The sequence below is a fragment of the Callithrix jacchus genome, chromosome 12 (genome assembly GCF_049354715.1).
Source record: "Callithrix jacchus isolate 240 chromosome 12, calJac240_pri, whole genome shotgun sequence".
Lineage (NCBI taxonomy): Eukaryota > Metazoa > Chordata > Mammalia > Primates > Cebidae > Callithrix > Callithrix jacchus.
The window spans coordinates 27,759,326-27,786,484 of record NC_133513.1 but is presented as its reverse complement, the minus strand read 5'-3'; the positions used below and the strand labels follow the sequence as shown (position 1 = coordinate 27,786,484).

Genomic DNA, 27,159 nt, shown 5'->3' with positions numbered 1-27,159 from the left:
GCATCATTTAGGTCCATATTTGTGACTTTTCTCCATTTGATCAGAAGCCTGTAATTTAAATATATCCAAGTGTGCTGAGAACATTTGTGACTTAATTATCAAATTTATTTAAAATATATACATATAAACAAAGCTCCAAACTTGCAAACAACATTTAGCCTGGCTGTGAAAGAGACATTTAATTTAGTTCAATTGCTTAAAAATAGACATGAAAACCTCCCACGTCTTGGCTCTTCCACTGATGCCACCTGGATTTTCCAGGTGGAGGGCTGCTCATTTAGTTATTCTTTGCTTTCAATTTCATTTCAGCATGTGACCTTCAGCAGGGAGCTACCTAGCCTAAAATGACCTTGTGTGAAGACCGAGAACAAAATACGAGGTGTTTTGTTGAGTGGGTTTCCCTGGGGTACAAGCAAAAAGCTCGAGACATGAAGTCAGGCAGACCAGGATCCTTTCTGTCTGAGCCTCAGTGTCCACCTCTGAGGTGGTTATGTTGTCTGGGGTACATGCCCTGGGGTTCAATGTTGTAGCCAAGAAGATTTAGGACATGGACACACATGAGGAATTTAGGAGCGGAGGTTTAATAGGTAGAAGAGGAGAGAAAGAGAAAACAGCTTACTCTTTAGAGGAAGGGGTCTCCGAGTGGAAAAGACTGGCTGGCAGCAAATGCGTGACTTTTATAGTCCAGTTTGAGGAGGCAGTGTCTGATTTACATAGGGCTCATAGATTGGTTTGATCAGGTATGACATTTACATAATGTGCACAGAAGGCTAGTCACCCCGCCTTAATCTTATTATGCAAATGGACTTTCTAGTTGATCAGCCCCATCTTGTTTGCTCCTTATACGTGGCTGGCAGAGAAGGGAAGATGGAGCTGCCATCTTGAAAATGTCTAGTCTTTAGTTCCTGCCAGCATTCATGCAAGCTCCCAGCTTGCTTGTCTGTTTGCAGCTTAACTTTACAGACTGATTTTCATTAGAAAATGATTTGGGGCTGCTTTTCATTAAAAAGAAAAGCCTAGAACAGCCTTTTACAAGGGTAAAAGGCTATCTGCCTAAGTGATTTCTTCTTAACTTCTGTATCACCTCCATGAAATAGGTATGGTGAACCGTAAATATCTTAGACTGGTCTCAGTCAATTTAGGGAGTTCATTTTGCCAAACTTAAGGATGTTCCTGTGACACAGCGTCAGGAGGTCCTAATGCCATGTGACTAAGATGATTGGGGCACAGCTTAGTTTTATGCATTTTAGGGAGACATGTGACATTAATCAATATGTGTGAGATGTACATTTGTTTGGTCTGGAAAGGTGGGTCAACTTGAAGCAGGAGGGGACTTCCAGGTCATGGGTGGATAAGCAAAAAATGGTTCATTCTTTTCAGTTTCTGATTAGCCGTTTCAAAAATCCCTTGTGGACAAATTGTGAGGGAGGTATGTAGCTTTTTTATCTTACTAGCCATCTTTTCAAGGAATAGAACAGGAGGCAAGTTGGCCCTAAGTAGTTCCCAGCTTGACTTCTCCCCTTTGACTTAATGACTTGGGGTTCTTGAGATTTATTTTCCTTTCACAGTATGATAACCGACCTCCCAAGGAGGTAGTGATGGTTAGATAAGGCGGTTAAATGTCTCAAACTACACTCCTTGTTCTCTTCTCTGTCCCAGAATTCATTTATTCCAACCTCCTACTCACCAGCTGGCAATGGCTCAGGTCACCCTTCTGGTTCTGTGTCCAAGGACCCCTGCGGGCAATGTGGAAATTCTTAAAATACACGTTCTCGGGTGCTGCTTCTGAATGTTTTGATTCAGTAGTTCTTGAGTCAGGCCCAGCTACCAGCCAGCAGGCCAGCCAGGGTTTTGCATTTTCACTGGCTTTCCAGAAAACTCAGAGGGAGATGGGACCCACATTTTTGGAAATGTAGCCAATGCCTGGAGAAGTAGAGCTAAGGATGGAAGAGGGTTCTGGAAACTGCATAAAGCCGACCTCAAGGTCAGGCCCAGAACTTCATGGCTGGGGCTGGGTCCTCTGGCTACTGTTGTAAGACCCTTTTCCATCAGCACTTTTCTGTGTCCTCATGTGGAGCCACTATCTAGGCCACAGCCAGGCCAAAGCTCCTGGTCAAGACAGCCTCAAACATTAGCTCCTTTATAGACTAAATACTACAAAACCACTACCTTCCCCCAGCGCACCCCAGGAGACATTCTTTTAGGTCCTTAAATTGACAAAAGTTCTTGCTTGCCCACCCCCACCCCCAAAATAGGAACTGTCACTCTCTACTCATTAATTCAACAAATATTTGTCAAGCATGGTGCTCGATGTGCTTGAAATGCTGGGAGTGGTGGCTCATGCTTGTAATCCCAGCATTTTGGGAGGCTGAGGCAGAGGATCATTTGAGCTCAGGAGTTCTAGACCAGCCTGGACAATGACCTTGTCTCTACTAAAAATCACAGAAAGTGTCCAGGTGTGTCAGTGCATGCCTGTAGTTCTAGCTTCTTAGGAGGCTGAGGTGGGAGAATTGCTTGAGCCTGGGAGGTTGCAGCCATAGGGAGCCATGATCACACCACTGTACTGCATTCCAGCCTGGGCAAGAGTGAGACCTTGTCTCAAAAAAAAAAAAAAAAAAAAAAATGACCTATAAGGTGCATGTTTCTTTTTCTCATTTATTGAATCATTTGTGCTTTAAATATTTATTGAGCATACATTTCATAGCAGGCATTGGGCTAAGTGCTTGTATCAGTTGTCTGTTACCACAAAAAATGCTATGTAGCAAACCATTCCAGAATTCAACAGTTTAAAACAAAAGTCTGTGGATCTGCTGGGAAGTTTGCTCCTCTGGGTCAGGCTTTGTTGATCTTGGTGGGGCTTGCTCATGTGAGGGTAGCCTCATTCCAGTGTCCGGCGTCAGCTAGTTGTTGGCTAGGGCAATGAGACCGCTAGAGTAGTAGTCAGCTACCAGCCAGCAGGCCAGCCTGGGCTTGTTAACAGGACAGTGGATTCCAGGAGGGGGATGAGGAGCTGCAAGCCTCTTAACCCATAAACGGCAGAAATCACTTCAGTGGGCTGAATCCAGTGGCATTCCATTGACTGAAGTCACAAAACTAGTCAGATTCCAAAGGTAAGGAATGATAATTCACTATCTTTTTTCTTTTCTTTTTTTTTTTAGAGTCAGGGTCTCATTCTGTCACCCAGGCTGGAGTATAGTGATGTGATTGGTGTGATCATAGCTCACTGCAGCCTCAATGTCCTGGGCTCAAGTGATCCTCCCAGCCCAGTCTTCTGAGTAGCAGAGACTACAGATGTACACCACCATACCTGGCTAGTTTTTAACTTTAAATTTTGATAGAAGTCTGGTGGGGGTAGGGGTGTCTCACTATGTTACCCAGGCTGGTCCCAAACTCCTGGCTTCAAGTGGTCCTCCTGCCTCAGCCTCCCAAAGTGAGAGATTACAGGAATGAGTCACTGTACTGACCAAGAATCTGTTACTTGATGGGAGAGGCTTTAAGTCACATTTCAAAAGGCTTGGATATGGGTGAAGGATGATGTCAAGTTTTGGTGCGATTTTTGCAGTGAACATACAGGCAAATCCCTGCCCACATTCTAGTGGTGGGAAACAGGAAATTAGAAAATTATATGCATTGTTATATATATTATGACTCAAGCAGGGGAGGGAGGACAGTGGTGCCATATGTGTCTCGAGTGGGGGCTACTGGTTTGCATAGAATGCCCAGACTCTCTCTCATAAGATGCCACCTAAGCTGCAACCTGAAGGAGGTGAGGGAGTAAGTCATGTGGGGCCATGTGTGGGAAGAGAGTTCCAGGCACAGGGAACAGCAGGTGTGCTGGGCATTTAAAGAAAGAGCATAGAGGGCCAGGTGTGGTGGCTCACTACTATAATACCAGCACTTTGGGAGGCCGACGTGGGCGGATCACCTGAGATCGGGAGTTCTAGACCAGCCTGATCAACATGGAGAAACCTCATCTCTACTAAAAATACAAAATTAGCTGGGCATAGTGGTGCATGTCTGTAATCCCAGCTACTTGGGAGGCTGAGGCAGGAGAATCTCTTGAACACGGGAGGAAGAGGTTGTGGTGAGCCAAGATCGTACCATTGCATTCTAGCCTGGGCAGCAAGAGCGAAACTCTGTCTAAAAAAAGAAAAAAAATTACCCAGGCATGGTAGCAGGTACTTATAATCCAAGCTACTCAGGAGGCTGAGATGGGAGAATTGCTTGAACCTGGGAGGCAGAGGTTACAGTGAGCTGAGATTGTGCCATTGCACTCCAGCCTGGGAAACAGTAAGTGAGACTCCTTCTCAAACAAACAAACAAAAACCAAACAATAAAAAAATTAGCTGGACATGGTGGCACATGCCTGTAGTCCTAGCTACTTGGGAGGCTCAGGTGGGAGGATTGCTTGAGCCCAGGAATTCAAGGGAGGCTACAGTGAGCAGTGAGCTATGATCCTGCCACTGCACTCCAGCTGGGGCAACAGAGCAAGACCCTGACTCAAAAAAAAGCCCAGAAATAATAAATAGCAATAATTTGAGCAGTGTGTCATGTTAGATGACATGTGGAGAACCACAGGCACATATCACAGGTTCAGATCAAAGGTGAAGGGTGTGGCAGTTTTAAAAAATGACCACAGATGCTTTGACACTCCTCCCTTTGAGCCTCACTCCCTGTGAGGCTGGCGTGGCGCATGGCAGAGGTGACATTATGGGACTTTTGAGGCCGGGTCATAGATGGCAGTGTGGCTTCTGTTTTGTTTGCTGGAGCACTCAGGAACCTGGCGCTCCCATGTAAGGAGTCTTCCCGGTCCAGGAGCCGGGACTTGCACTAATGAACCTTTGGAAGATTCCAACCCTGAGCCATGTGCATCTTCCCAGCTGAGCCCTAGACATCATAGAGCAGAGACAAGCTGTCTCTTCTGTGCCATTTTCCAACCCTCTTGATTCTGCAAGCATGGTATAATGGTTATTGCATCCTGCTAAGTTTTAAGACAGCACAGTAGCAACTCACTGGAAAGGGGTAATTCAGATACCTCACCGAGGAGAGGAGATTGCTCCAGGCAGAGAAAATAGCTGGTCTGCTGGGGCGGAGGCAGGAGAGACTGTGGCAGCGATTTAGAGCAAACTCCAAAAGTCTGGGTGCTCCTGGTGGTGGTACAAGGGGTGACTGGGAAGCACTTTCTTCCATGTCAAGGGGGCGTTGATGGGTAGCTGTTGTCCAGTCATTCCGTGAGGAGTTTCAACTGAGTTTGCCTGTGTTCAGGTCATGAAAACTGTGTTACCATGGCCACCTAGTCTATAGCGATGACATGACAACATTGTCTGCACATTGCTTTCCAATTTCAGATGTCAAAATGTGAAAAAAATGCCCCTGAGAATGGATAAGGAGGAGTAAGAAATAATATTAGGGGTTGGCAGAATATGGCCAGTATTGCAAAGGGGAAGACGGCTTGAGAGCAAGCACATGGCAGGAGGCCAAGGAGATGGCTGGATGCAGATAGGCTTGCTGGACAACCCTGCAAACTGCCTCATAGGCAGTAAGCAGCAGACTCAGGTCTGGCAGCCTCCAGGCCTATGCCAGTGCTTTTTGTATCTCCGTTGCCCACCAGTATTCTTCTGAAAACTTGGAAAGGACTAGAGTGGGAAAGGATGAGGTTAGGGGAGTGATATGGTTTGGCCAGGTCCCCACCACCAACTCTCAGTAATAATTCCCACATGTCAAGCGTGAGGCCACGTGGAGATTACTGAATTATCACTGGTTTTCCCCATACTGTTTTCATGGTGGTAAATAAGTCTCACGAGATCTGATGGTTTTATAAATGGGAATTCCCTCGCACAAGCTCTTTTGCCTGCCACCATGTAAGATGTGACTTTGCTCCTCATTCGCCTTCTGCCATGATTGTGAGGCCTCCCCAGCCATATGGGACTTCTGCCATGATCGTGAGGCCTCCCTAGCCATGTGAGACAATTAAACCTCTTTCCTTTGTAAATTACCCAGTCTTGGGTATATCTTTATTAGCAGCATGAGAACAGACTAATATAGGGAGGAAGCTTAAAGCTCTGGGCTGTCTTGAGGAATGTTACTGTTTGGATGTGGTTTGTTTGTCCCCAGGGCTCATGTTGAAATTTGATCCCCAATGTGGCTGTGTTGCGAGGGGGCCTAGTTCGAGGTATTTAGATTATGGGGGCAGATCCCTCATGAATAGCTTGGTACTGTTCTCATGGTGGTGTGTTCTTGCTCTGGCAAGACTGGATTAGTTATTTTGGGAATGGATTAGATCTTGCAAGAGTGGATTGTTTTAAAGCAAAAATACTCTTCATGTTTTCTCCCTTTTCTGTGTATCTCCTTCCTGTTTGACCTTCTCTTCTGTGTTGTGATGCAGCCTGAAAGCCCCCACCAGAATCCAGGGCCATGCCCTTGAACTTCCCAGCCTGCAGAACCATGAGCTAATAAAACCTCTTTTCCTTATAAATTACCCAATGTTCGTGGCAAACCTACCCCAAAGTCTGAGAAAGCTGAGAGGCCTAAGGAAGAGGCTGACAAATCCAGTTTCTTAGAAAGAAACATTTAATAGGGACTTACAAACAGAAGTCGTGTCTGTATCTTGGGCAGTGGCGGGTGGATTCCCACCTGGCTTCCCCCAGACCCATTGCTTATTACTGTGGGGAAGAGGTGGTTCAGAAGGGATGTGCAGGACAACTGAAGTGTAATGAACATCAGGGTTGTATGACCCAAGGGCAGGATTTACAGTAAGTACCTGCTCTTACACGAGGAGCAATAGATAAACTGGAAATCTTAAGAGACTTTCCTGGTAGATTAGCATCCAAGATGGAGTTGCTTTGGCCTCCACACCCAGTTTTAGGTATTCTTTGTAGCAACGTAAAGCAAGAGGGAACGGTCTGGACTCTGTTCCTCAATATTGTATTTATTTATCTATTTTAGATATAGGGTCTTTCTCTGTCACCCAGGCGGGAGTGCAGTGGTGCAATCATAGCTCACTGCAGCTTCTAACCCCTCGGTTCAAGTGATCTTCCCACCTCGGCCTCCCAGGTGCTTGGATTATAGGTGTGAGCCACCGTGCCTGGTCCTCAGCATTCTAGAGCATTCTCGTGCCCTCCATGTTATACACTACTGGAAAGGCATTGTGTGCCACCCAGCTGCTTCTTTGTTCTGCTGACCCCATGCAGGAGATTTCTGGGAGCTGCATCCAACGTGGTGTGTTCATCTCATGGAGGCTGCAGCAGAGGGAAGAGTGGAGTGATATGTCCTGTCCTAGCCTGTGTCCACCAGGAGAGGTCCTGATCATGGGAGGGGGTGTATAGAGGCAAACAACTTGGCTGATTTTCTACAAGGAGTGAAGGGACCTTGATAATTATCATCATCATTATGATTGACTCTGATTGTTCTTAACACTAGAAAGAGTCACCATTTCTTGAGTGTTTACCATGAGTTGGGTGCTTTATGTATTAATGCAATGTCTCATTTTATCTTTGCAGGGCACTGGAGACACTGGTAATAATAGCCACATTTCAAAGAGGAGGACACTGAAGCCCAGGCAGTAAGTAACCTGCCGAAGGTCACACAGCTAAGATGTGGGAAAAGATATGGCCCCAGATATGTCTGATTTCTTTTCTTCTCTCCCCGTCCTGCTTTATTTTTTTAGAAGAGTCTTGTTCTGTCACCCAGGCTGGAGTGCCATGGCATGATCTTGGCCACTTCAGCCTTTGCCTGGTGGGTTCAAGTGATTCTCCTGCCTCAGCCTCCCAAGTAGCTGGGATGACAGGCACCCGCCACCATACGTGGCTAATTTTTATATTTTCAGTAGAGATGGGATTTCACCATGTTAGTCAGGCTGGTCTTAGTAGAGAATTTTTAGTAGAGATGGGGTTTCACTGGGTTAGTCAGGCAGTGGATCACTCCTGGCCTCAAGTGATCCACCCACCTTGGCCTCCCAGAGTGCTGCAATTACAGATGTGAGCCACTGCACCTGGCTTTTTTTTGAGACAGGGTCTCACTTTTTCACATGGAGCTGGAATGCAGTGGTGTGAATGATCAAGGCTTATTGCAGCCTTGAACTCCTGGGCTCAAGTAATCCTCCTGCCACAGCCTCCAGAGTAGCTGGGACCACGTGCACATGCCAGGCTGCCTGGCTCACTTTTTATTTTTAGTAGAGATAGGGGTCTCACTATGTTGTCCAGCTCATCTTAAACTCCTGGGCTCAAGTGATCCTCCTGCCTTGGCCTCCTGAATTGTTGGGATTACTGGCATGAGCCATCACATCCGGACAATGTGTCTGATTTAAAAGCCTGTGCTCACACTTTGGGAGACCAAGGTGGGTGAATCACCTGAGGTCAGGAGTTCAAGACCAGCCTGGCCAACATGACGAAACCCCATCTCTACTAAAAATACAAAAATTAGCTGGTTGTGCACCTGCAATTTTAGCTACCTGGGAGGGTGAGGCAGGAGAATTGCTTGAAGTCAGGAGATGGAGGCTGCAGTGAGCCAAGATTGTGCCGTTGCAACCCAGCCTGGGTGACAGAGTGAGATTCTGTCTCAAAAAAAAGGGCTGTGCTCTTAACCATTGCATTGCCATGATGTCATGTCCATGCCCTATGACTGGGCCTGGCTGGTTGATAACACTATAGATTTCTTAGACTGTTGATTACTTAGAGCCTCACGTTCTGTAGGAATCAGATCAATGTTAAGTCTCCTCAGGTCTTCAGAGGGCTTATGTCTAGAAATGGAACCAGAGAAGCTGGGGTTAAAGGGATCAATGATGCCTGTCAGTGCAATTCCACAAATATTTTCCCAAGCCCTCCTATGTGCTAGGCACTGGTAGAGACTGCTGTGGGTGGAGTGAAGCCACAGAGATCAACAGGTGCTCTTTAGGCCTTCCGGGAGATGACCATGACTAGGGAGAATACAAACAAAAACATAAACCCTGGTACAAACCATCATCATTGAATCGTGTTAGACATCACTGGGTTTCAAGTTACAGAAATCCAGCTCAAGTTTTTCTAAGCAAGAAAGTAGACATATTGGAGCAAATGACAGAAAATCTCAGGACTGTTCTGGCATCAAGCATGGCTGAATCAAGGTGCCAAGGATGTTGTCACATCTTGACCACTCTTGCGTCATCTCGTGGCCTCTCCTTTCCTCTGAATCGACTTTGTTCCCAGGAAGACTCTTTTCTTTGTTCCCAGGAAGACTCTTTTCTTTGTTCCCAGGAAGACTCTTTTCTTTGTTCCCAGGAAGACTCTTTTCTTTGTTCCCAGGAAGACTCTTTTCTTCTGGCAGCCTTATGTTTGCTTAGCAACTCCAGAGGAAACAGAGTGGCTGTTTCCTGAGAGTTCTAGCAAAAGTCCCTGAGAAGACTGCCACTGCTTGGCATGTCACATGCAGGTGCCCGAGCCAATCCCTGTGCATGGTGGTTGTGACGCTGTGACTGGCCGAGGCCAAGTATGTGTCCTTCCTTAACTGAGAGTGGAAGTTGGGCAGTACCACTCACAAAAATTGAGGTAGTGTTACCACGAGCAGGAGAACAGATGTGAGGCGGGAAAAACGCACACATGTGCTGAACACAAGCCTTGAAGGCAGGAAGGGCTGCAGAGTGCATCTTGTCTGATACTCTCACTTTATAGATGGGAAAGGTGTGTTCTGCTTAGAGCACACCTTTCAAATTCCATCTCTGCCACTTGGCAGGCCCTGAGCAATCTCTTTACTTCTCTGTGCCTCAGTTTCCTCATCTCTGAAATAGTTATAATAATGACATTATAGGGTTAATTGGAAGCATTAATTCACATAAGTGTTTTAACACATTTAGAACAGCATGGGCTGGGCATAGTGGGTTATGCCTATAGCTCCAGCACTTTGGGAGGGCAAGGCAGGGCTCAAATTCCTGAGCTCAGGAATTTGAGACCAGCCTTGAGTGAGACTCCATCTCTACAAAAATTTTAAAAATTAGCCAAGCACAATGGTTTGCACCTGTAGTTCCAGCCACTCAGGAGGTTGAGATGGAAGTGGTCACTTGAGCTCAGGAGTGTGAGGCTGCAGTGAGCTATGATGGTGCCACCACACTCCAGCTTGGGTGACAAAGTGAGATCCTGTCTGGGAAAAAAAGAACAGTGTAACATAGGAGGTGCTCAATAAGTGCTTATTTTCTCTCCTCTATTCGCATATTGTCACAAGATTCTTTGGGTATTGCTTTTCTAGCCAGAAACCTCTGTGGCTGGCAGCACCTTGGCCCAAGTTTTGCTCAGGCCCACTGGGCTTGTTCTGCTGACTTAGCCTGTCAGGCTGCACTTGGCTAGTGCTCCTTGCCCAGACCCCACACCTGCCAAGGGTGAGCCAGGCACAGAGCGGCCAGGGGTACGTGAACAAGTGAGCATGGGGTCCAGCCACTGTGCACAGCTAGGCACACCAGCTGCTGTGGCAGGGTGAGCAGCTCCAGGCGCTGGCACAGGCACTGGCTCTGTGCAAGCCTACAGCTGGATCTGATGCATTGCAAGTGGTTTCCACTGTGGGCACCTGCATCTAGACAAGGGGAAACTCAGTAGTGCCCAAGTGGTTGGAGATACCAGAAACCACAGAGCCCCAAAGAGGGTGTGATAGCCCTGGCTCAGGGAGCCCCTAGGTCTGGGCTCCCTGAAGGGCCACAGCTCTTCTCTCCTTCTTGTCTCCCACAATATGGTGAGCATGGGGGCACATTTCAGCCCTGTTTGTGTTACAGCTCTTTCAGTCCTGCCATTCTTGTCCCATGTCCAGGAAGAATGATGTACGTGGACAACTGGAGGGTTAGCAAGGTGAAGAGGTGCTCTATTGAGCGACAGTACAGCTCTCAGGAGACCTGAGGTGGGTAGCTCCTATCTGCAGGCAAGTTGTCCTGACATCTCTGCAAGTCTGACTGAGACCGGGATTTTTACGTGCTTTAGAAGGGAGGAAGTGTGTGCTGACTGGTCCGTGGGTGGCCATGGATGGGCCCAGAAAAAGCACCATAAGTTCTCACTCTGGGCCACAGACTCCACCTGGAACTGACAGCCCAGCACCCAGGCTTGGCAAGTGCTCCTTGCCACAGCTTGAAGGTGGGGCTTCCTGGGGCCCACCCCTTTCCACCCAGGAGCCCGTCTGCCTCCTGCTGCCACCTGCTTAATGCATGTCATCCATGGTGCCCAGGCTGTTTATAACAAGGGGTGCCTGCAGGCTTGTGCCGAGCTGCCCTCAGCTCCCCCTTGGCCTCCCTCCCATGTTTGTCAGTCACCAAAGTCTGGAGGAGGCTGAGATGGCAAGAGGCTAGCATATCCTCAAGTGTTTGCACATCTGGCTGGGTTGTGACAATGCCCAGGCTCGGCTACAACTTTGCTCTGAAATCGGAGTGCTGGGAGCAGGGAGAAGCCACACAGTGGGAGCAGGCACTTCTGAGCCTGTCATTGTGGGGGTGGGGGTCTTCTCCAGCCCCTGAGAGCTCAGGGATGCCCCCTTGTCTGGAGCCATGACTGGGCAGCTGCAGCTATGCCGGAAGAGCACGGGGCTCCCAGTCCAGCAATTCAGAATGGGGCAAGGCTCCCCTACTGCAGGCTCCCGTACTGCACATCTGGCTGGGTTGTGACAGTGCCCAGGCTCGGCTACAACTTTGCTCTGAAATTGGAGTGCTGGGAGCTCCCCTTCCTGTTCCTGGCTCCCACTAGCTCTGTGGCACATGCAGTCCTGGCTGCGTCTCCCCTACTGCAGCCAGCGTCTTCACAGCCAGCGGCTGCTCCAAACAGGCCACCACTACCATCAGAATCCCCCGGATCCCCTAGAGCCATCCACTCATTTCTGTCTCTAAAGCACTGTATTGATCCTTTTAATCCAGTATTGTCATTGTTTGCCACCTCTCTCACGGCACTTGGTTTCTTCTACTTGAATGTGCGTTCTTCAAGGGTTGGGACCCCATCCTATGAATCTCTGTGTGGCCAGTGCCCAGTGCCTAGTGGAAGTCAGTACGGAAGACACATCAGCCACCGAAGTTGGTTTTGCCAACCAGTTGCCCATTTATCTAATGCTGAGTCACAAACCACCACAAAATTTGGTGGCTTAAAACAACATTTATTTTGAGCAATAATCTGTAATGTGAGCAGGGATTGGTGGAGACGGCTTGACTGTGTTCCACTTGGTGTCAGCTGGGGAGCCGGAAGCCCAGGGGCTGAAGTTATCTGAAAGGCCCTCTCACCTGCACGTCTGACACCTGGGCTGGGAAGACTCAAATATCTGGGGGCTGGAACAGAAGGGGGCCCTTGTGTGTTTGTTTCTTTTCTTTTTAAACAGGGTCTCACTCTGTTGCCCAGAACGGAGTGCAGTGGTGTGAACAAGGCTTACTGCAGCCGTGACCTCCTTGGCTCAAGCCATCCTCTCACCTTAGCCTCCTGAGTAACTGGGACTACAGGTCCACGCCACCATACCCAGCTAATTTTCAATTTTTTAGAAATGGTGTCTCGCCGTGTTGCCCAGGCTGGTCTCAAACTCCTGGTCTCAAGCAATCCTCCTGCCTCAGCCGCCCAAGTAGCTGGGATTGCAGGCATGAGCCACCATGCCCAGCTAATTAATTTTTTTTTGTTTGTAAAGACAAGGTCTTGCTGTGTTGCCCAGGCTGGTCTCAAACCCCTGAGTTCAAGTGATCCTCCCACCCCAGCCTCCCAAAGTGTTGAGATTACCGGTGTGAGCCACCATGCCCATCTGGGTAGCTCTGTTTCTAGTATGTTCTCTCTGCATGGTCTGTTCGACAGGATGGCTTCAGGGAGCTGGACTTCCACAGGTCAGTTCGGGGTGACCAAGGTGCGTGCCCCAAGAACGAGGGTTCCAGGTAGAGGCTGTATGACATTTTTTAAATAAAAAAATTAATTTTAGAATACATTTAGATTGACAGAGAAATTGCAAAGCTAGTAGAGAAATTTCCCATATATCCTGCACTCAGTTTTCCTTATGATTCCTGTCTTACATAGTATAGGGCATCTTGCACCGGTAATGAACCCATATTGATCCTTTTTTTTTTTTGAGACAGAGTCTTGCTCTGTCACCAGGCTGGAGTACAGTGGCGCAATCTCAGCTCACTGCAACCTCCGCCTCCTGGGTTCAAGCAATTCTTCCGCCTCAGCCTCCCGAGTAGCTGGGACCACAGGTGTGTGCCACCATGCCCGGCTAATTTTTTTGTATTTTTAGTAGAGACGGGGTTTCACCGTGTTGGCCAGGATGGTCTTGATCGTGATCCGCCTGCCTCGGCCTCCCAAGGTGCTGGGATTACAGGCGTGAGGCACCGCACCCGGCCCATTTTTTTTTTTTTTAATAACTAAAGCTCATACTTTCTTCAGACTTCCTTAGTTTTTATCTCATGTCCTTTTTCTCCTCCGGGATCCCATCCAGAGCACCAAGTTACCTCGGTGGTCATGTCTCAGGCTTCTCTTGGCAGTGATAGTTTCTCAGACTTTCCTTGGTTTTCATGACCTTGACAGTCTGGAGTACTAGGCAGGTATTTTGTAGGATGTCCCTCAGCTGGCTTTTTCTGATGTTCTCCTAATGATTAGGCTGGGGTTACAGGTTTCCGAGTGAAGTACCCTTCTCATCACATTATATCAAGGGTACATACTATCTGGCTGGGTGCGCTGGCTCTTGCCTGTAATCCCAGCACTTTGAGAGGCCAAGGAGTGTGGATCAGTTGAGGTCAGAAGTTCAAGACCAGCCTGGCCAACATGGCAAAAACCCATCTTTACTAAAAATACAAAAAATTAGCCACACATGGTGGCTCACACCTGTAATCCCAGCTACTCAGGAGGCTGAGGCAGGAGAATCACCTGAAGTCAGGAGGTAGAGGTTGCAGTGAGCCAAGATCATACCACCATACTCCAGCCTGGGCAACAGAGCAAGACTCCATCTCAAAAAAAAAAAGGGTACATACTATCAGCCTATCGACATGACTTACCACTGTTGATGGTAGTCTTTTAAAAATTATTTTATTTTTAATTAAATTCGTTTTAAGTTTAGGAGTACATGTACATACAGCATATGCAGGTTCGTTATATAGGTAAAAGTGTGTCATGGGGATTTGTTGTACAGATGATTTCATCACCCAGGTATTAAGCTTAGTACTCATTAGTTATTTTTTCTGATCCTCTCCCTCCTACCCTTTCCCCCCTCCCACAAGCTCCAGTATGCGTTATTTCCCTCAGTGTATCCATGTGTTCTCATCATTTAGCTACCATAATTTTTTTTTTTTTTTTTTTAGTAGAGACAGGATCTCGCTATGTTGTCCAGGCTGGCCTCCCAACTCCTGGGCTCAAGTATTCCTCCTGCCTCAGCCACCCTATGTGCTGAGGTTACAGGTGTGCACCACTGCATCTGACTGATGTTAATTTCAGTCTCCTCGGGGTGGAGGATGGGTATCTAAAACATTATTTGGAATTATTCAGCATGGAAGATTTCTCTATTCTCTTTTCCATGTATTTATTTATGTAATCATTTATTAATGCCAGTATTGACTCATGGTTATTTATGTTACACTCTGGGTTATAATCCAAGACTACTTTTTTTGTTTTCAGATAGTATGTCACTCTGTTGCCCAGCCTGGTGTGCAGCGAGGTGATCTCAGCTCATTGTCACCTCTGCCTCCTGGGTTCAAGTGATTCTTGTGTCTCAGCCTCCTGAGTAGCTGGGAGTACAGGCATGCACCACCATGCCTGGCTAATTTTGATGTTTTTTAGTAGAGATGGGATTTCACCATGTTGGCCACGCTGGTCTCGAACTCCTGACCTCAAGTGAGCTGCTTGCCTTGGCCTCCCAAAGTGCTGGGATTACAGGTGTGGGCCACTGTGCCCAGCTAAGACTTTTAATTTTGTTGTTTGAATTGTTCTAGCTTTGGTCATTGGAAGCTCCTTCATGCTGGCACCTGTGGTATGTGTGTGTGCGTGTGTGTGTTTGCTTCCTTTCTGGTGCTACAATGTGCTCCAGGCTCATCATATAAATTTCCTGCCCCAGTCTCGAATCAGCCATTTTTTTCAAGAAGCCTGGTTTCTTTATTTTACAATGGTATTAGAAGCCAAGATCTGGGTGTTCATTATTCCTGGGGTGTATGACCTTTTAAAACACTACCTCGGAAGTCATGGGGTTCTCTTCCGCCATAATCTCAGGCCCACTCAGAATCAAGGGGAGAGGACGCAGACTGTTCCTTGCCTTTTGAATGAGGCCTGTCATTGTCACATTGTTAAGAGCCCGTGAGATGGGATAGATTGGTGTCATCATCTTTGGATAATACCGAGTCACACCAGTGATGGTGTTGTTCACCCAAGAATTCTCCCTTTATGTAACACATCTTTCATCCCTGTCTGGTTTCTGTTTTGTCTCAGAGACTTTTGTTCATGGTTTAGTTTTTCCTGCAGGTGATTTTAGTTGATACAAGGACATACATTAAATAACATTGAGTCACATTGTGAAAGTAATTTCTTTTTCAATTCTCTCCTAATCCCTTTGCTGGAGTCAAGGAGAAGGTCTCAGCTTGGTGCTACGAATGTTTTAACTCTTGCTAATTTCTTTTTTAATGTTCTGGCTCAGAGCAGTCTCACAGCACAGCATCCTAGGTGGAATTTAATCGTGTGGCTTTATGTGCTTTTGCAGTTACACTCTGTGGCAGAGATTTTTGCCACTTTCCAGGATGCATGTGTACCCTCACATTTCCCAGTACCCTGGGAGTTAGGCAGGACCATGTGATGACTATTCTTGGCTCACGGGCTCTGGGTAGAAGATTTAAACGCCAGTGAGTGGCCCTCCAGCTTTGTCATCTCCTGTTCAGTGACCAAGGAGGCCAGGTGTTCCAAGAGGGCATTGCCTCCTGATGGCTTGGGTCTGTGTCCCCGCCCAAATCTCATGTCGAGTTGTAATCCCCAGTGCTGGAGGTGGGGCCTGGTGGGAGGTGACTGGATCATGGGGGTGGATTTCCCCACTCTGTGCTGTTCTCATGATAAAGTGCTCATGAGATCTGATTGTTTAAAGGGTGCAGCACCTCCCCCTGCCTCTTCCTCCTGCTCTGGCTATGTAAAACATGCCCGTTTACAGTCCAGGCATGGTGGCTCATGCTTGTAATCCTAGTACCTTGAGAAGCTGAGGCGAGTGGATCACTTGATGTCAGGAGTTTGCGACTAGCCTGGCCAACATGGTGAAACCCCGTCTCTACTCAAAAAATACAAAAATTAGCCAGGCATGGTAGTGCACGCCTGTAATCCCAGCTGCTCAGGAGGCTGAGGTGAGAGAATTGCTTGAACCCAGGAGGCAGAGGTTGCTGTGAGCCAAGATCGGGCCATTGCACTCCAGCCAGTGAAACTCTGTCATAAAATAAAAAAAGAAAAAAATTCCATGCCTGTTTCCCCTTCACCTTCCACCATGACTGAAAGTTTCGAGGCCTCCCCAGAAACTGTCATGCTTCCTGTATAGCCTGTGGAACCATGAGCTAATCAAGCCTCTTTTTATATAAATTACCCAGCCTCTGGGGTTTCTTTATAGCGATGTGAGTGGACTAATACGTCTCCCTCTACCCGAGTCTCTGAGTGACGCAGAGCCTTCCATCAGCCCATGTTGGATGCACAGCATTTGGTATGTTAAACCCTTGAACTCCCGGGATCATTCTTTATTTCATTTTTTAGAGTTTGGGTCTCACTCTGTTGTCCAGGCTGGAGTGCATGGCTTGATTATAGCTTGCTGCAGTCTTGCACTTCTGGGCTCAAGCAATCCTCCTGTCTCAGATTCACAAGTAGGTGGGACTACAGGCATGCACCCGCATGCCCTGCTAATTTTTAATTTTTTTTGTAGAGTCAGGATCTTGCTCTGTTGCCAAGGTGGAGCAAAGTGGTGATCTGTAGCTTGCTGCACGCTCGAACTCCTGGCTTCAAGCAGCCTTCTCACTGTGGCCTTCCCAGATGTTGGGATTATAGTTATAAGCCACCTCACTCTGTCATCCAGGCTGCAGTGCAGTGGTGAGATTTCAGCTCACTGCAACCTCTGCCTTCTGGGCTCAAGCAATCCTCCCACCTCAGCCTCTGTGTTTCTGGGACTATAGGCACGAGCCACCACACCTGGCTAATTTTTATACTTTTTGTAGAGATGGGGATTTTCCATGTTGGCAAGGCTGGTCTCAGACTCCTGACCTCAAGCGATCTGCCCGCCTTGGCCTCCCAAAGTGCTGGGATTACAGGTGTGAACCACCATGCCTGGTTACTAATATGCCTTCTAAACAGGGCAACTGATACTGAATTCGTAGTTAGGTAATAATGCAAAATTTACCAAAAATTAATATAAAGGGAGTTGGTTCAAGGAAAAATATCAGGTGCATAATTTGCTTGGTGATACTCAGACCTGGTAAGAATCCTGGGGGCAAAAACTCAAATGATCAACCAAGGACCAGGAGACCAGTGTTTTTGGAAAACACTGCTCCTGTATTCTCATCTTGCTCTCTGCATGGGAACTCTGGCCTTTATGGGAATTGGCCAGAAAACAAATCTTTATTAATTCCCATTTGTTCACTGTACGTTTTGTGGCTTAAACAACAGTCATGAAAATCTTTACATTAACGTCCATTAGGTCAGAGATTACATTAAAAGTTCTGAGGCTGGCCGAGGCGGCTCACGCCTGTAATCCCAGCACTTTGGGAGGCTGAGGTAGGTGGATCATGAGGTCAAGAGATGGAGACCATCCTGGCCAATGTGGTGAAACCCCGTCTCTACTAAAAATACAAAAATTAGCTGGGTGTGGTGGCGTGCACCTGTATTCTCAGCTTCTCAGGTGGCTGAGGCAGGAGAATGGCTTGAACCTGGGAGACAGAGGTTGCAGTGGTCCGTGATTGTGCCACTGCATACCAGCCTGGGCCACAGAGCGAGACTCCATTTCAAAACAACAAAAAGATCTGAATTTTGTGTTTGGTTTTAGAACCAAATAGTTTGCCTTTGTCCATATATTCCCCAAACACTAATCCAGGGTGTGACCTGGTGAGAAGGAGGTTTTTCAAGTCTTTCTGTTCATAGGGTGCTATTTAAAGGCAGAAGCAAATGATAAGTGACTCAGAATGAGAGGCCACCCGGACGCTGCAGCCAGCGAGGAAAGGATAGAGTGTCGTTCTAGTCCAGCGCACCAAAAGCTGGATATGTGCCGATTAGCAAGTAATTGGGTCCTGGCATGGTGATTTGCATGTGGGAAACTGCTAAAATATTCATGTACTTGAGTGTGTCTCTTCCAATTAGATGTAATAAATGCAGATTTGGTGGCCATATGTTTTATTTTGATGTAATGGTTTTAACCTTTATGGAGTGTGTGTGTGTGTGTGTGTGTCAATGTAGTTCCCCAGTTTTCTAAGGCTGGCCTGATTTGAAACATGCTGGCATTTTTAAGATGCAATTTGATTAGATTATTATTAGAGTCTCCTTCTTGGGATTGGAAGAACAGGCGGTATTAACTTTCTATTTTGACTTCTACTGCATTTATTTATTCCTTCCTTCTCTCCTGTGTTCCCCTTTTCTTTCTGCCCTTCTTCTCTTGCCTTTCCCTTCTCCCTCCCTAACCCAGTCTCTTGAGCAACTGGATTAATCTCTCTAAGCCTCCGTTTCCTCACCTGTAAAATTGGGATAACAACACATTTTTATGAGGAGTAATGAAGATAGTGTATATGAAACATTTAGTACAGTATTTGGCACATAGTAAGTGCTCAGTACGTGGCAGCTGTTGTTATTAGTATCAGCAGCGTGAATCTCAGCAGGTTATCTAACCTTTCTGAACCTCAGTTTCTCCATCTGAAAAATAGGCTCATGTTATTCCTTTCCCCAGATTGTTGTGGTGTCTGCCATTTGTATTAGGTGCTCAGTGAATGAATAAAGAATGAATGAACGAATTTTGGAACTCATTGTGAATTAGTTAGAGTAGAACCCCTACAGTAACATACTATCCCCAAATTTCAGTGGCCTGACATATTACATTGATTTCTCCCTCCCATCACATCCTGATGTGGATGGAAAGGAGTCTCTGCTCCATGCAGTCATTCAGGGCCCCACACTTTCTCCATCTGAGGGTTCAATCCCTGCAGAGGTCTCCAAGTCCTCTTCCTTCAGCCCATGATTGAGGAAAGATAATGGCAGATCTCATGCGGGAGGTTATTATGTGACAGGCCAGGCAGTGGTCAGTTCTGTTCCCATTCCATTTGTCTCTCAGTACGTTCCTGACCACAAGCGAGGCTGGGAGCTGGGTGCCTAGGACAGCGAGGAGGACAGGCAGGACTTTACTCTGGATTTAGGTTTCTAGAAACCACAGGCAGGCAAAAACTTGGCCACCTGCTTGTGAGACTCACAAAAAAGATAACAAATAAGTCTGATTTGATGTCATAAACGGGTTGCAGAGACAAGGAAGGCTGAACAAGGGAGAAAAGTGAGAAGCAGGTGGGGGACAGAGGGAGCCTTGCCTGTTTTCTATGACCTGGGGTCCTGGCCATCGGAGCCACACAGTGTATCTGCCCTTCTTCTTCTCTCCCTCTGTCCTTGTCCATTTTCTCTTTTGGAATCTATTATTAGTGAGCTCCGCCATTGTTTTTTCTGATTGCATTAAAATGCCACCAAGACACATGCTCTGCAGCATGCCACTTCAGTCCTAAGTGGGACATTTTTGCTAGATGGATCGATTGTTTTAAATGACAGCATCTGTTTGCTTGTACACATTTATTTATAATTCCTCCCCTGACAATTAGAGGGGGGGAATCGGTGAGCGGTAACCAGCTGTTGGGATTAGCGGGGAAGGGAGGCAGTGATTTGATCTGTGAAGGAGCACCAAAGCCCCGGCCAAAAGCAGTAAAAATGGAACAGATGCCCCCACATGCACAAGCTTGGGGAGGGACCGATAAATCACATGCGCTGCCAGCCGCAGCCCCAGAGAGACACCAGATGAGCTGGGTGAGCCGGAGAAGCTCGTGAGAGTCAGGGGCTGTGTCTGGCTCTCCCTGGGACTCGAGGGGCTTGATAGATGGAGTGGAGGGCAGTACAATAGCGCAGAGTAGTGGACCTCGGTGAGCTGGACCCTCTGATGGGTCTTCGTGTCACTCAGGTTGAAATCCAGAGTGCTCACCATGGTTTACCATGGTGGCCCTACCAAAGTGGCCTCTGTTATTCCTCTACCCTCTATCCCTGTGCTCTGCTGCCTTTCCAGGTGTGCACCAGCAGCTCTACCTCCAGCTACTCCTGTAACATGCCAGATGCTCCCCCTCCTGGGGTTCCCTCAGGCTCTGCTTTCGTCATTCATCCTCCATCTCCATGGGGCTCACTTTCTCACCTCTTTTAAATCCATGCTCAAATGCCACTTCTTAGAACTATTTCTTATGAACTCCCTATCCAGCCCTCTTCCTTCTGGTCTCAGTCTGTTGGTGCTGCTGTAGCAAAATACCCCTGGCTGGGCAATTTATAAATAATAGAAGTTTATATCTCATAGTTCTGGGGGCTGGGAAGTCCAAGAACAAGGTGCTGGCAGATTCAGTGCCCGGTGAAAGCTTACTCTGATTCCAGATGGTGCCTTCTTACTATGTCTTCGCTTGGTGGAAGGAGACAAAAGGGGACGAATGAATGCCCTGTCCTCACATAGGAAGAGAGGTGGGAGAGCCAGGCAACTCTCTGAAGCCTCTCTTATGAGCATATTACAAGAGCCCCCCCTTATCCTAGGGGGCTATGTTCCAAGACCCCCAGTGGATACCTAAAACCACAGATAGCACTGAACCCCAAAACACTACATTTTTTCCCTATACATACATACCTATGATGTTTAATTTATAAATTAGGCATAGTAAAAGATTAACAAGAATAAAATAGAACAGTTACAACAAATTACTGTAATTCTGTGAATATTTATTTCTGGAATTTTCCATTTAATATTTTGGGATGGTGGTTGACCACAGAAAGCTGAAGCCTTAGATGGGGGCACTCACTACTGTGATCCCATGCACAAGAGTGGAGGCCTCCTGATGTCATCCCCTCCCCCAGACCCTTCCGTCTAATGCCATTCCCTTGGAGATTAGGTGTCAACACAGGAAGTTGGGAGGAACACATACCTTCAAACCCTAACACCGCCTCTCTCGTTTTCTTTTTCTCTCTAACACTTACAACCCTTCTAACAAAACACATACATGTTTGAAATGTTTATTTTCTGTCTGTTCCATAGGAGTTTCATGATGGCAGGGGCCTTGTCTGTCTTGTTTGTCCCTGAACTGTCCTGGGCACATAGTAGATGCTCAGTAAATGTTTGCTGAATCAATGCAGGATTTTTCATTTGGGGGAACACATCGCCCCTTTTGACTTTCCCTATTTGCAACTCAGGGGTCACAGGGAGAAAGCCAAGGTCACTGAGGGGTTGCTCTCTGGGGCCATCAGTCCTATATTCCTGATCTCTGTAGCTCCCCAGGATCTAGCCCAATGCCTTGCATGCAGTAGGCATTCAATAAATATTTGCTGAATAAAGAGATGACTGAATGACACAAGTTGACACTGAACAACATTCAAGGCAAGAAACAAGGACTCGTTGCTGAATCCTTTTCCCCCCATCCCCCACATCAGCGGGTCCAACCAGCAGCATCTCTAAAATACGCCTTGTGACTGAGCACTAGAGTCCAGTTCCTGCTTTAGTGACAGGGTCTGAACCCCACGCCACCTCCTGCCCAGACAACTCCCACAGCGCCTAACTGGGTCCCAGCTGCCACGCTCACGCCCCCTATCCGTTGCTCTCCACACTGCAGCCAGCGTGATCTCATGAAACTATGAAATAATCAGTTCATGCCCTTTTGCAGGCTCACCACTCTCCAAGTGGCACTTACATCAAAACCCAAACCCCTACCACGACTGGCTGCCCGCCCCGCTTCCTCTGCCGTCTCTCTAGTCTTGTGCTCGGACTCCTTACTCTCTTTGAAAATGCCTTGGGGTCTTTGCACTTTCTGTTCCTGGAACAGAGTCTGGGGTCCCAGCTGAGCTCTGAGAGCAGCAGAGAGCATCTGCTTGGGAAGGAAGCAGACGAACAGCCAGCATGACTGGCTCCTTTATCCTTCAGGTTTCGGCTCAAATGTCACTTCCTGACCACCCCATCTAACCCAGTCCTCCTTCCATCTTCCCACCTCTACAGAGAACCCCAGGACTCGGAGGAATGGCCTGAATCCCATTTGTGTCCCGTGACCTAACTCCCCTCTGCTCTGTCCCCCTCCCTTCCCTCCTCCCATCTGCTTCTGTGCACAAAGCATCATAACGCTTTGATCTATTACTTCATTTTTTCCCGTGGTTTCTCCTTCCTCTCCTTCTCCCTTTTCCTTCTCATCAAAGCAGGCAGCTGTTGCCTCAGGGGAAGGATATTGCAGAAGGGGAACAACAAATAGCCTATACATCTTTCTGGCTTTTCTTCTCTTTTAGGAGAACTTAGGAGAGTTCTCATTAGAACTAAGGGGTTGCAGGGGATTAGAGGTACCACCAAGGGTCCCGGAGCCACAGTGGGGAGAGCAGAACTCCTCTCCCCAGCTGCAGAGAGACTTCCTGTGGCTGGGGGAGAGAGAGAAGGGAGGGGGAGTAGTGGCATCCTGGGCTGTGGGTCTTGGGGCTGTACTTCCTGGCGCCTCCCTGGGGAGGAAGCAGGACCCTGGAGGAGAGGCTGCCTCCAAGCCCAGAAACCGTAAGTCATCCCCTCTTGAACTGAATCCTGCTCACAGCCGTTTGGTTTGGCCCATGCAGTGTTGTATTTTCTTTCTGATGGATTTCTAAAATTTAAAAGATTGAGGCTGGGCTTGGTGGCTCACACCTGTAATCCCAGCACTTTGGGAGGCCGAGGTGGGAGGATCATGTGAGATCCGGAGTTTGAGACCAGCCAGGACAGCATATCAAGACCCCGTCTCTACAAATATAAAAAAATAAAAAATTAGCCAGGCGTGGTGGCGCTCATCTGTAGTCCCAGCTACTTAGGAGGCTGAGGAAGGAGAATCACTTGGGCCCAGTGAGCTATGATTATGCCGCTGCATGCACTCCAGCCTGGGCAACAGAGAAAGACCCTGTCTCAGAAAACCAAAACAACAACATCAAAAATAGATTGCCTATTTCAAATTTCTCTTGAAAGTTCAGATTTAGATTTGCAGTTTGTCTGGATAAAGAGATCTGGTAGTGCTAGGCCTGTGTTTACAGAGGTGGGCCTGGGAGCCTGGCACAAATATGCTGTATTCCCACCCCACCTCTTGCTGCTGGGTCACAGCCAGTCCACTTCGTTTGTTTTTAAGACAGGGTCTCACTCTGTGCCCAGGCTGGAGTTCAGTGGCACGATCTCAGCTCACTGCAGCCTCTACCTCCCAGGTTCATTCTCCTGCCTCAGTCTTCGGAGTAGCTGGGACTACAGGCTCACACCACCATGCCCAGATAATTTTTGTATTTTTAGAAGAGACAGGGTTTCACTGTGTTGGTCAGGCTGGTCTTGAACTCCTGGCCCCACGTGATCTGCCTGCCTCGGCCTCCCAAAGTGCTGGGGTTACAGGCGTGAACCACTGCGCCCCACCAGCCAGTCCACTTGTTTGCTTGATGAACCTGGTCCCTTTGGGCATCTGAGTCTCTGGCTCTGGAAGATGGTGCCCAAGGCAGCTTCAGTGAAGAACCTGGGGCCCTAGCGAGCTCTGAGAGCAGCCGAGGCTTCTGCTTTGGAAGGGGTCATGTGGACAGGAAGGATGGAGAGCTTAGTGGTCACCCAAGTGGATGGAGGACCCAGACCCCTCTCCGTCTCAGCTTGGTTGTTCACACCTGTAAGCTCACACCTGTGTGAAACCCAAGAACCAAGGCCCAACCCCAGAAAGGCGTGGCAAAGTCAAGGACTGAAGTTTACTTTATGCCGGTGCAGCCACGTGGAGGATATGAGTTGGAGATTCAGTGAGTCATCGAACATTTTTAAGAAGTGATTTATTTCTGAGCAACTGAAATTTGTGGATGAGATGCAAAGATGCTGTCATATTTCACTTACTCTTCAGGGTCAAGATTATCCCCTTCAAAGACAAAAGACACAATTTTTAGGAGGGCTTGTCACATGCACAGCACAAGCACAGTGGTAAGCCCTTCATGTCAGCCCTTTATATTCTCAGACTTAAGCGTGCATCAGCATTATCTGAAAGGCCTGTTAACACACAGATTGCTGGGCCCAGCCCCAGAGTTTCTGATTCAGCAGGTCTGGAGTGGGGCTCAAGAGTTTGCATTTTTAGCAAGTTACCAGGTGAGGCTGATACTGCACGTCAGGAGACCAGGCTTTGAGAAACACTGATTTAGAGAATTACCTTCATCAGTTGTCACAATCTTATTATGTAGAGTCTAGCATCTCTCTCCCTCTCTCTCTTTAAAGAAAGGATCTCACTCTGTTGTTCAGGCTGGAGTGCAGTGGCACCATGTCCACCTCCTGGGTTCATTCTCCTGCCTCAGCCTCCTGAGTAGCTGGGACTGCAGGCATGCGCCATCACGCCCTGCTAATTTTTATATTTTTTAGTAGAGACAGGGTTTCACCATGTTGGCCAGGCTGGTCTCAAACTCCTGGCCTCAGTGATCTGCTGGCCTTCACCTTCCAAAGTCCTGGAATTATAGGTGTGAGCCACCTCACCTGGCCAGCCAGTCCACTGCAGCTGCAGCCTCAACCTCCAGGGCTCAAGGAATCCTCTTGCCTTAGACTCCTGGGCAGCTGGGATTACATGTGCCACCATGCCCAGCTAAGTTTTAATTTTTTTGTACAGATGGAGTCTTGCTATGGCTGGTCTCAAATTCCTGGCCTCAAGTGATTTTCCCACCTTGGCCTCCCAAAGCACTGGGATTACAGGTATGAGCCACAACATCTGGTCTATCATTGCTCTCTCTCTCTCTTTTTTTTTTTTGAGGAGTCTAGCTTTGTCACCAGGCTGGAGTACAGTGGTGCGATCTTGGCCCACTGCAACCTCTGCCTCCCGGGTTCAAGGGATTCTCCTGCCTCAGCCTCCCGAGTAGCTGGGACTACAGGCACATGCTGACATGCCCAGCTAATTTTTGTATTTTTAGTAGAGATGGGGTTTCTCCCTGTTGGCCAGGATGATCTTGATCTCCTGACTGGGTGGTCTGCCCACCTCAGCTTTCTAAATTATTGGAATTACAGGTGTGAGCCACCGCACCCATCCCTCTCTTTTTAAGAAGAAAAAGAAAAGGCCAAACAGGTTAATTTGCCCAGGATCACCCAGCCCTCAGGGGCAGAGCTGGGGTTTGGATGTGGGTCTGGCTGCCTGAGCTCCCAACCACTGCCCTCACCCATCTGTCTTTCCCCTGAAGCCAAGCCCATTTTCAAGCACATCCCTGGCCTACAGAGGTCCTGTATCTGAGGAGGAGGGATGGTGGGGGGATGGGAGGAGAGCATGTCCATCCTTGCCTCCTCTCAGGTGGAGAGAATAATAGTAGCTTTCCCTTTTACCTTGTTCACAGTGCAGTGCAGTGCTTCACGTGATTCACTTGTCCTCTCCTCATGGTGTGCATGATCCTCATCATCCCATTTTACAGATGAGGAAGGTGGATCTACTCTGTCCAGCCAGCAGGGTCTGGAAGAGAGGGAGCTCACGTGGGAGGCTCTAATGGGCGGGGTCTGGAAGTGATGGCGTCACTTCTGCTCACTTCCATTGGCCATAACTTGGTCACATGATGACGCCTAACTGCAAGGAAGGCTGGGAGATGTGTGGTGTATCTAGGTCCCTGGGGGAAACTGGGAATGAGATTTGCTGACCACCTGGTGGCCTCCACCTAGGCTCTTTGCATGCCCTGATGCCATTTAAACCCCTGAAGGAGGTGTTATTAACATAGTTGCTAAGCTGTGGAACTGGCATTCAATCCCAGGCCTCCTAACTCCTCAGCACAGTGTTTCCTGGACTTCCATAGAAGAAGGGGGAGAAGCAGAATGAAAATACCTGAGAACAGTAAGGTGAACATTGTCAATCAGGCTCCCATGATCCAGGCATGGGAAGCTACGTTGGAGGTGACAGTGGATGCTGAGGGTGGAGTTTTCAGACTGTTGCTGCCACTTTGGCTGTGTGACCTTGGTGTTGTACCAGACTTTTATTGATTTCAGTAGGGATGGGACCATGTTTAAGAGGCCAAAGGGCTGGGTGTGATGGCTTCTACCTGTTATCCTAGCACACTGGGAGGCTGAGGCGGGCAGGTTACTTGAGGTCAGGAGTTCAAGACCAGCCTGGCCAACATGGTGAAACCCTGTCTCTATTAAAAATACAAAAAGTAGCCAGGTGTGGTGGCAGGCAACTGTCATTGCAGCTACTCAGAAGGCTGAGGCAGGAGAATCGCTTGAACCAGAGAGGCAAAAGTTGCAGTGAGCTGAGATCACGCCACTGCACTCCAGCCTGGGTGACAGAGTGAGACTCCATCTCAAAATAAATAAATAAATAAATATATATATATATATATATATATATATATATATATAGAGAGAGAGAGAGAGAGAGAGAGAGAGAGAGAGAGAAACAAGAGGCTGAAGGACAGACCCAGAGCCACTGAACAAGATGCAGGGTTTATTGAGAGGACTTACATAGAGGGCAGTCCAGTGGTGGCGGGCTGGACAGGAGAATCACTGCCTTTTGTAAAAAGCCTGCAGATTACATAGAGTGTCCACTTAGCAGTTTAGCAGTTTCACTTAGCATGCTAGCACCCCTAACCACCGCCTCTTGACAACCTTCCTTTAACCCAAAACAAACAGCCTCCATCCCCCGTATGGCACGTGTTTCCTGGTACAGGCTGGGATGCAGATGTTCCTCATAGATAAGGAACAGAACACTTACTACATGACAGGCATGATTCTAAGCACTCCCTCTCCTGGAGTCCTTAGCGTGGAACTCTGAACACACATTCTTCTTAGACCGGAGAAGATTCTCAGCGTATTGCCCAATTTAAGTTATGGCTCTCAGGTGCGTCTGCTATGCACTTGGGTGAATCGCTTCTCTCTGAGCTGTGGTTTATTGTAATACTAAGATGATAAGACCCATCTAGTCAGGTTATCTATGAGGATGAAATAAAACACCACAGCCTGGCCAGAGCAGGCATATGATAGTGGAAGTTTAATCAGAATTAAAATCTGGGTCCAAGGTTTTCACCCATGACTGAG

General features: G+C 47.8%; 1 long non-coding RNA gene across 7 annotated transcripts in view; it reads left to right on the top strand.

Moving 5' to 3' along the window:
• LOC118146222 (uncharacterized) overlaps positions 1-27,159 on the top strand; it is an 86,833-nt gene that overhangs the window by 2,867 nt on the left and 56,807 nt on the right. For 3 of the 7 annotated variants that reach the window (XR_013524750.1, XR_008475390.2, XR_008475389.2), the window contains exons 2-4: positions 7,500-7,561; positions 10,768-10,854; positions 24,767-24,849. This is a non-coding gene — a long non-coding RNA (uncharacterized LOC118146222). The other 4 variants (XR_004731788.3, XR_004731789.3, XR_013524752.1 and 1 more) reach the window with 4 other exon arrangements.